Source organism: Coregonus clupeaformis, chromosome 9 (assembly GCF_020615455.1).
Source record: "Coregonus clupeaformis isolate EN_2021a chromosome 9, ASM2061545v1, whole genome shotgun sequence".
In the NCBI taxonomy this organism is placed as follows: domain Eukaryota; kingdom Metazoa; phylum Chordata; class Actinopteri; order Salmoniformes; family Salmonidae; genus Coregonus; species Coregonus clupeaformis.
The window spans coordinates 17253495-17261980 of record NC_059200.1 but is presented as its reverse complement, the minus strand read 5'-3'; the positions used below and the strand labels follow the sequence as shown (position 1 = coordinate 17261980).

General features: G+C 38.7%; 1 protein-coding gene across 3 annotated transcripts in view; it reads left to right on the top strand.

The window, feature by feature from the left end:
- Positions 1–5685: 5685 nt before the first annotated feature.
- ptpn13 (protein tyrosine phosphatase non-receptor type 13) overlaps positions 5686–8486 on the top strand; it is a 145976-nt gene continuing 143175 nt past the window's right edge. For all 3 annotated transcript variants that reach the window (XM_041885337.2, XM_041885338.2, XM_041885336.2), the window contains exon 1: positions 5686–6016. The gene's annotated coding sequence lies outside the window, so the exon portion shown is untranslated. The remainder of the gene's footprint in view (positions 6017–8486) is intronic.

Sequence of the window (8486 nt, the reverse complement as noted above, 5' to 3'; positions counted from 1 at the left end):
TAACACAATTCTGTTCTCTGGTGGCTCTTTAAGGGTTAACAGTTCAGGGATGTCTCTTCCACATCCAAAATCATAACTCTCCCTCGCTCAAATAACTTTTCCCCAGTCTTACTGTATTCCACGTTGCAGCTAGTGGCCAACCCAGCAAAACGTCCTTCCAAATGTCCCACACGTATTTCCACAGGTGCATATATCCAAAGGTGAGTATTTCCCAAAGGTAAGTATCTCCAAATCCTTATATTCCTCATGGAAGTGGACGTGCAGCACTCTTGTCCTCCAGAGAGCCCAGCTTGGAGACCGTGTCTCTTCCCTTCAACAAACCTTCAGCTCATCAGCTCCTGATTGGTTTCAGCTGCGTGGGAAGATTGGCCATAGAGGGTTGGAGTTCCCGACCATACCAGCAGATGGAGCCATAGCTGTCTGGGTTTGCAGCCATCTCAGGGGGATGTAACGTCCCTCCAGGACACAGCCTCTCGTGACATCACAACCTGTATATCAGACCTGTATATTAGACCTGTATATCAGACCTGTATATTAGACCTGTATATCAGACCTGTATATTAGACCTGTATATTAGACCTATATATCACACCTGTATATTAGACCTGTATATTAGACCTGTATATATTAGACCTGTATATTAGACCTGTATATATTAGACCTGTATATTAGACCTGTATATTAGACCTGTATATCAGACCTGTATATCAGACCTGTATATATTAGACCTGTATATTAGACCTGTATATTAGACCTGTATATCAGACCTGTATATTAGACCTGTATATCAGACCTGTATATTAGAACTGTATATTAGACCTGTATATCAGACCTGTATATCAGACCTGTATATTTGTCACACCAACCTTCGCTTTGGCTCCCCCTCCTGTCCAGCTCAGGCATTCTAGCTGCTGCTGAACCTACTGCTGGTAAACGCCCTTCACTCATCAACCCCGGACTTGGCTCGTCATCATTACACACACCTGGTTCCAATCCCCAATCTATCACTGTATATATACTCCCTCTGCCATTTGTCTTTGTCGGTCATTGTATATGTTCCTTGTTTTCCTGAGAGGTATCGCTCCTACTATTTCCTGAGTACTTTATATTTTGCACTTTGGGTTCGCCCTGTGCCTTCTTGTTTATCAAGGTATATTTTGAGCACAACAGCATTTGGGTTTCGTCCTGCTTTAATCTATGGTGCTTAAATAAACCCGCGACTGCCTCCTGCCTAAACCTCTCTACACCTGTGACACCTGTATATTAGACCTGTATATCAGACCTGTATATTGGACCTGTATATTAGACCTGTATATCACACCTGTATATTAGACCTGTATATCAGACCTGTATATTAGACTTGTATATCACACCTGTATATTAGACCTGTATATTAGACCTGTATATATTATACCTGTATATCAGACCTGTATATTAGACTTGTATATCACACCTGTATATTAGACCTGTATATTAGACCTGTATATCAGACCTGTATATTAGACCTGTATATCACACCTGTATATTAGACCTGTATATTAGACCTGTATATATTAGACCTGTATATCAGACCTGTATATTAGACTTGTATATCACACCTGTATATTAGACCTGTATATTAGACCTGTATATTAGACCTGTATATATTATACCTGTATATCAGACCTGTATATTAGACTTGTATATCACACCTGTATATTAGACCTGTATATTAGACCTGTATATATTAGACCTGTATATCAGACCTGTATATTAGACCTGTATATCACACCTGTATATTAGACCTGTATATTAGACCTGTATATTAGACCTGTATTTCAGACCTGTAATCACACCTGTATATTAGACCTGTATATTAGACCTGTATATCAGACCTGTATATTAGACCTGTATATTAGACCTGTATATCAGACCTGTATATCAGACCTGTATATTAGACCTGTATATCAGACCTGTATATCAGACCTGTATATTAGACCTGTATGTTAGACCTGTATATTAGACCTGTATATTAGACCTGTATATCAGACCTGTATATTAGACCTGTATATCAGACCTGTATATTAGACCTGTATATCAGACCTGTATATTAGACCTGTATATTAGACCTATATATCACACCTGTATATTAGACCTGTATATTAGACCTGTATATATTAGACCTGTATATCAGACCTGTATATTAGACCTGTATATCAGACCTGTATATTAGACCTGTATATTAGACCTGTATATTAGACCTGTATTTTAGACCTGTATATCAGACCTGTATATTAGACCTGTATATTAGACCTGTATATTAGACCTGTATATATTAGACCTGTATATTAGACCTGTATATTAGACCTGTATATTAGACCTGTATATTAGACCTGTATATATTAGACCTGTATATTAGACCTGTATATATTAGACCTGTATATCAGACCTGTATATTAGACCTGTATATTAGACCTGTATATTAGACCTGTATATTAGACCTGTATATTAGACCTGTATATTAGACCTGTATATATTAGACCTGTATATTAGACCTGTATATATTAGACCTGTATATATTAGACCTGTATATCAGACCTGTATATTAGACCTGTATTTTAGACCTGTATATCAGACCTGTATATATTAGACCTGTATATTAGACCTGTATATCAGACCTGTATATATTAGACCTGTATATTAGACCTGTATATATTAGACCTGTATATTAGACCTGTATATATTAGACCTGTATATCAGACCTGTATATTAGACCTGTATATTAGACCTGTATATTAGACCTGTATATTAGACCTGTATATTAGACCTGTATATATTAGACCTGTATATTAGACCTGTATATATTAGACCTGTATATCAGACCTGTATATTAGACCTGTATATTAGACCTGTATATTAGACCTGTATATTAGACCTGTATATTAGACCTGTATATCAGACCTGTATATTAGACCTGTATATTAGACCTGTATATTAGACCTGTATATATTAGACCTGTATATTAGACCTGTATATTAGACCTGTATATATTAGACCTGTATATCACACCTGTATATTAGACCTGTATATTAGACCTGTATATCAGACCTGTATATTAGACCTGTATATCAGACCTGTATATTAGACCTGTATATTAGACCTGTATATTAGACCTGTATATCAGACCTGTATATTAGACCTGTATATCACACCTGTATATTAGACCTGTATATTAGACCTGTATATTAGACCTGTATATTAGACCTGTATATATTAGACCTGTATCTCAGACCTGTATCTCAGACCTGTATTTAACTGCATTCTCATGTTTCTTTTCTGTTTTTCTTCTCTCACATATCACATGTTCTATTTCTTATCTTTATTACTACCTTTATTGTTGGGAAAGAGCTCGCAAGTTAAGCATTTCCTGCTGTATCCTGTGCATGTGACAATAAACCTTGAAACTTTAAACTTGAACACACACACACAAACACACACACACACATTTACAAACCTGATAGTAATAAGTCAATATGACCTCTTTGTGTCTCTACAATTCACACATTCATGAAATTATCCCTCCCAAATGCGTGAAGGAAGTAGGCCTCATTGAGGAGAATATGCACCAAGTCCGCCATCATATCCTACTTGCAATGATTTACAAAACCACTAGAGGGCAAAATCATGATTTAGAAACGGCCAGCCCAGCGCAAACTGAGGAAGTGCTTGATGCTGAATTACTTCCTGACTGACTGGATGGATGGCATCAGATTTCCAAACAAAATAGTTGATGTGGCAGAGCTCATAGTTGCTATTTTTAACTGCTATGTTAAAAATGTTGTTTTGTTGTTGATATTTTGATGGACATATAGGGCATATACATACAATACAATATTGTTTATGCTTCTGATAATATGTTGAAAATACTTACTTATTTAAGTTCGTAAAAGTTTTGTGCTACCTCTTTAAATGCATGGTGTCATCAAAGGATACATCTGTGAATCCCAGATGACCAATTACCAATAGGCTGTACCATGATATGTCCTCTCCTCTCCTCTCCTCCTCCCACTCCTACTCCTGTATTGTCCGTCATGCATGTCATGAGGTGGTTTAATGAGCTTGGTCTATAGACGCTTCTGGCAAAATGCTTTCCGTTCAGTCCACAGGTTCTAACAATGTGTGGTTTAAAATAGCCTAGCCTGCTTCCATCCCTTGTGGGTATGATATTCTCTCATTAAAAGAAAAAACATGAATCATTACATTTGAGCAGACACTCTTATCCAGAGTGACTTACAGTTAGTGAGTGCATACATTTTCATACTGGCCCCCCGTGGGAAACGAACCCACAACCCTGGCATTGCAAGCGCCATGCTCTACCAACTGAGCTACAGGGGACATCAATCATCATGTATAATGTGGTCAATAATTACAAATAGTTTACAGTGCAGATAAAGAAAAACGTTAAAGGACAAGTGGATTATGTTGGATTACAGCATAACACAGTACAGTACAGTATTTAATCACTTAGCCTATTTGCTGTGCTCTGACTTAACTTTAAATCTTGTGGGAAAAATGTCTTGAAACAAAAAATGTTGTGGTCTGCTTGGAAAAAGCTAACTTTCTGCTGCTCCGGATAATGTTTCTGAAAGAGAAATGTCAAGGCTTAAGAAAAACAACAGAACCAGTGTTGAGCCCATTTCTTCCCTTCATACCCCGCCATTTGTGGTGTGAAATATAATTCTTCTCTTGTTAGTCATTGAAAGTGGTGAAATGACATGCCACTTTCCTCACTGGTAGCTACGGCCAAAATAGACCAAAAAGCACTCGTATTGTGTCAATAGGACTACAATGATTGATAGTTGTTTGTTAAAAGCGAGAAAATTAGTGCGAGAATGTGTATGAGAGTGAGTGTGAGAGAGACAGAGAACAAGAGAGAAAGAAAGAAAGAGAGAGAGAACATAGTGTGTGTGTGTGTGTGAGTGTGCGTGTTTGTGTGGTAGGCCTCTGTGGTAGGCTAACTGAAGTTGGGAAGTTGGCATATCCACACTAGACATTGGAGTGGAGGGAGAGAGTTCGAATGCACTATTACTTTACTTTGGTTATTTAGTTGTTTATATTTGTTGACCCGCCAAATTGCTTGGATTCAAGGGCCCAGCTATTGTTAATTACTCAGATCCTAGAATAGAATAGAATAGAATACATAGGCCTGCTCCATTGTCCATTTTTGTGAAATATACTGTATACCACTGTTCAATAATACCCACCATAATAATAATAATATGCCATTTAGCAGACGCTTTTATCCAAAGCGACTTACAGTCATGTGTGCATACATTTTTACGTATGGGTGATCCCGGGGATCGAACACACTACCCTGGCGTTACAAGCGCCACGCTCTACCAGCTGAGCTGCAGAGGACCGTGAATGGCTACCCCATATCCCTTAGAAAACCACATATGAAAAACCTTGGAAAGATTTTTACACTAGACCAAAAGTGGACGACTACACCTATATCAACATTAGTAGCCTTAGACTCCTGCACAGTATTTTCCTCCCTGTTGAGGGTAACTATAGAGACGTCTCAGATGCTTAAATGACGAAGACGGTCCCCTTGCAAAGAGCCAATGAACAGTGTGAACAGGGCGTCTGGTTACTCCCAGTCCGCCACAACTAGATGGGCGAAGGGAGGGGACTGGAGAAGGAAAACGCTCATAAGCAGTAATGGTTACTGGGCTGCGCCGATCAAACTGGGGATTGACAGGCAAACCGGCCACGACTGTTTAAAAGTATTTTTCAACGCAGGGTTTTGTTAATTTTTTACCACATGATCTTTAACGGATATTTTTTTTGGATCGAATGCGTTCTCGGGAGGACATTAACCTGTTGCATTGTTTTCGACAGTCTCGCGGCAGCGGTCAACTTTAAAGATGTTCTATTGTGGATGCGATGACGTTCGGTGTCGATGGTTTGCAGTTCTGTAGGAAAGTCGGAGTGCGATTTTTTTTTCTTCAAGCTCTTTAGTGTCATACGTTGCTCGGTAAGTTGACTAATTTTGTCTATTTTCAAAGGGTGGGCTTTTCTTAAGTTTTATTTAGCATAAAAGTTTATGGACGTGCTAAGCGCCTAGTACTACTCAGCCTATCCCTCGACTAGCTCTTCACAACCGAAACGGTACTAGTGTTATAGCTTTGTTATCATGGGTCTAAAGCCAAAGTTTTTCAGACAGGAATGTGCGGAAACACCCCGTATTATGAATTAGTCTGTTGCTTTTCGTTACTTGTCTTTAAAAAAATATATATATTACATAGTTGATGCGTTTTAGTGGAAACCTCACCATATGTGGTTTGAGCGTAGCATGGAATGTGTGTTGCAACAATGTTGTAAAGGAAGGTATCGCTCGAGGAAAAATGCTGTAGCACGAGATGCCACGGGATGGAACAAAAAAAATACAGGATCAGCTCTCTGAAGTAGCCAGCTGGATCAACTGCTACAGTGCCCTGTGTACATTGTAACAATGTTTCAATTTGAACCTAAATGGTCTAATGCATTCTTGGTTGATGAACTTCATAATGTTAATCATCATTACAAAGAAAAGGCTCACAAAGTTGCATTAGAAGCCCGTGTTGAAATCCACGAAGGGTCATTTTTGGAGGTTCTAAGAAACAATGTGCATACATTTTCCAGTATGAAAAATGTACGCACTCACTAACTGTAAGTCGCTCTGGATAAGAGCGTCTGCTAAATGACTAAAAATGTAAATTGTAGGCTACATAGGCCTGTATCATCTAAAACCAATGGAATCCTCATTTGGGCTACAGCTAGATAATCTACTTTAACAAGTGTTAAATTAGATGTAATGTATCATGACTCAATATAGAATTTCAACTGTTCATTGAATCTCACTTCACTTTCAGATTTTAAATAGAGAATCATCCACCTATCTAGTCTTGGTTCCTTGGTTGACAACGTTGCATAAATCCTAATGCAGTTCTGGGTTGTCTTCACCCCTCCCCCATCCATTACTATAGGATGTTTGGAAAGTCAACACTCAGGTTTTTGATATTTGTCCCATATAATAGAAGTTACTTTTGGGGGGGAAAGTTGGCCATGCAGCAGTCCCAATTTAACAAGGAACAGTTAGATTAGGAAGGTGTGTTACCTTGCGGTCTCCTTTACCACAGGTAGGCTAATAGGCAGTTTTATGTTTGAGTTATAATGCTATTGGGAAAACCAACATGTTTTATTAGTTGTATGTACACGATGCACATTGTATATATCATCCAACAAAATGTTTAACTTGCAGGCTCCTTCTGGACAGTGCAACAACAATAAGAAATAATACAAGATAAGAATACAAATACTGGGTCTTGGGTAAGGTTGAAACATTACAGAAACTTTCTGGAAACTTTCCCCAGATTTTTCAGAAGTCCCGGTTGGAGTCAGGAATGTCAGGAGTGAAGGGGGGAGAGAAATGTGTGGTTTAGTAAAAACCATGAGCTGCATGTCACTGTCTCCATGGTAACCCTGTGATAAGCAGGAATGGGCGGATGAGGTGAAGACTAAGAGCGTGCTGCTGGAGAGGTAGAGATTTGTATATACGAGGGGGAGGGGGAGAGGGAGGGAGGGAGAGAGGGAGAGAGAGAGAGAGAGAGAGAGGGAGGGAGAGAGAGAGAGAGGGAGGGAGAGAGAGAGGGAGGGAGAGAGAGGGAGAGAGAGAGAGATAATGATGGACCTGCTTTATGTCTAGCTGCCTGTCATCAAAACATCAACAGGACAGGATGTTTTCCCCCCACATTTAAAGGAGAATGAGTGACAGAGCGAAATCCATTGCTCTTTCACCTGACTGGGAAAGCTGTGTCTCTTTCACCTGACCGGAAAAGCCTGGGTGATTCCTCACAAAACTAGAACAAAACAGGACCATGATTTATTGGATTTTCACAATTTAATCTATAGAAGGGTCCTTTGGAGGAAGGATTGTTGACATATATTTGACATTTATATCTTAAAGCATAATTGAGATAATGAATTGAAGTTGGAACATTTGTGACATTTTGGCCTTACCAGGCCTGCTTTAAGACACCATGATGTTTTTTGCTACAAAGCAAAAACTAAAATAAATGCAAATTCATACTTAGAGTCAAATATCGATATATAATATCGTCCAACAATAATATTGTGATATGCAACTATCGATTTTTATGTATGTTTCTTCTCCCCCCTTAACTATTAGTTGACTTTTCCCTTCTAGCCACCACCCTTCTGACTCAAATGGTTTTACCAGGTCCAACCCAACCACGGCTCTAACGTATGGAGAAAATTAACCAACAGCTTGTTTTCAGATCTCTGAATCATTATGCCGTTGGAAACTAAGCCTACATGTATAGCATTTTCTGCTTTTATTTTGATTGCTTCAAAAGTTGTCTATGATTATGTGTGAGTTTGAGGGATTTCTGTGAAGTTTGATAAAGGAAGTGGAGAAGTTTTGGAAAGGAAGTGGAGAAGTTTTT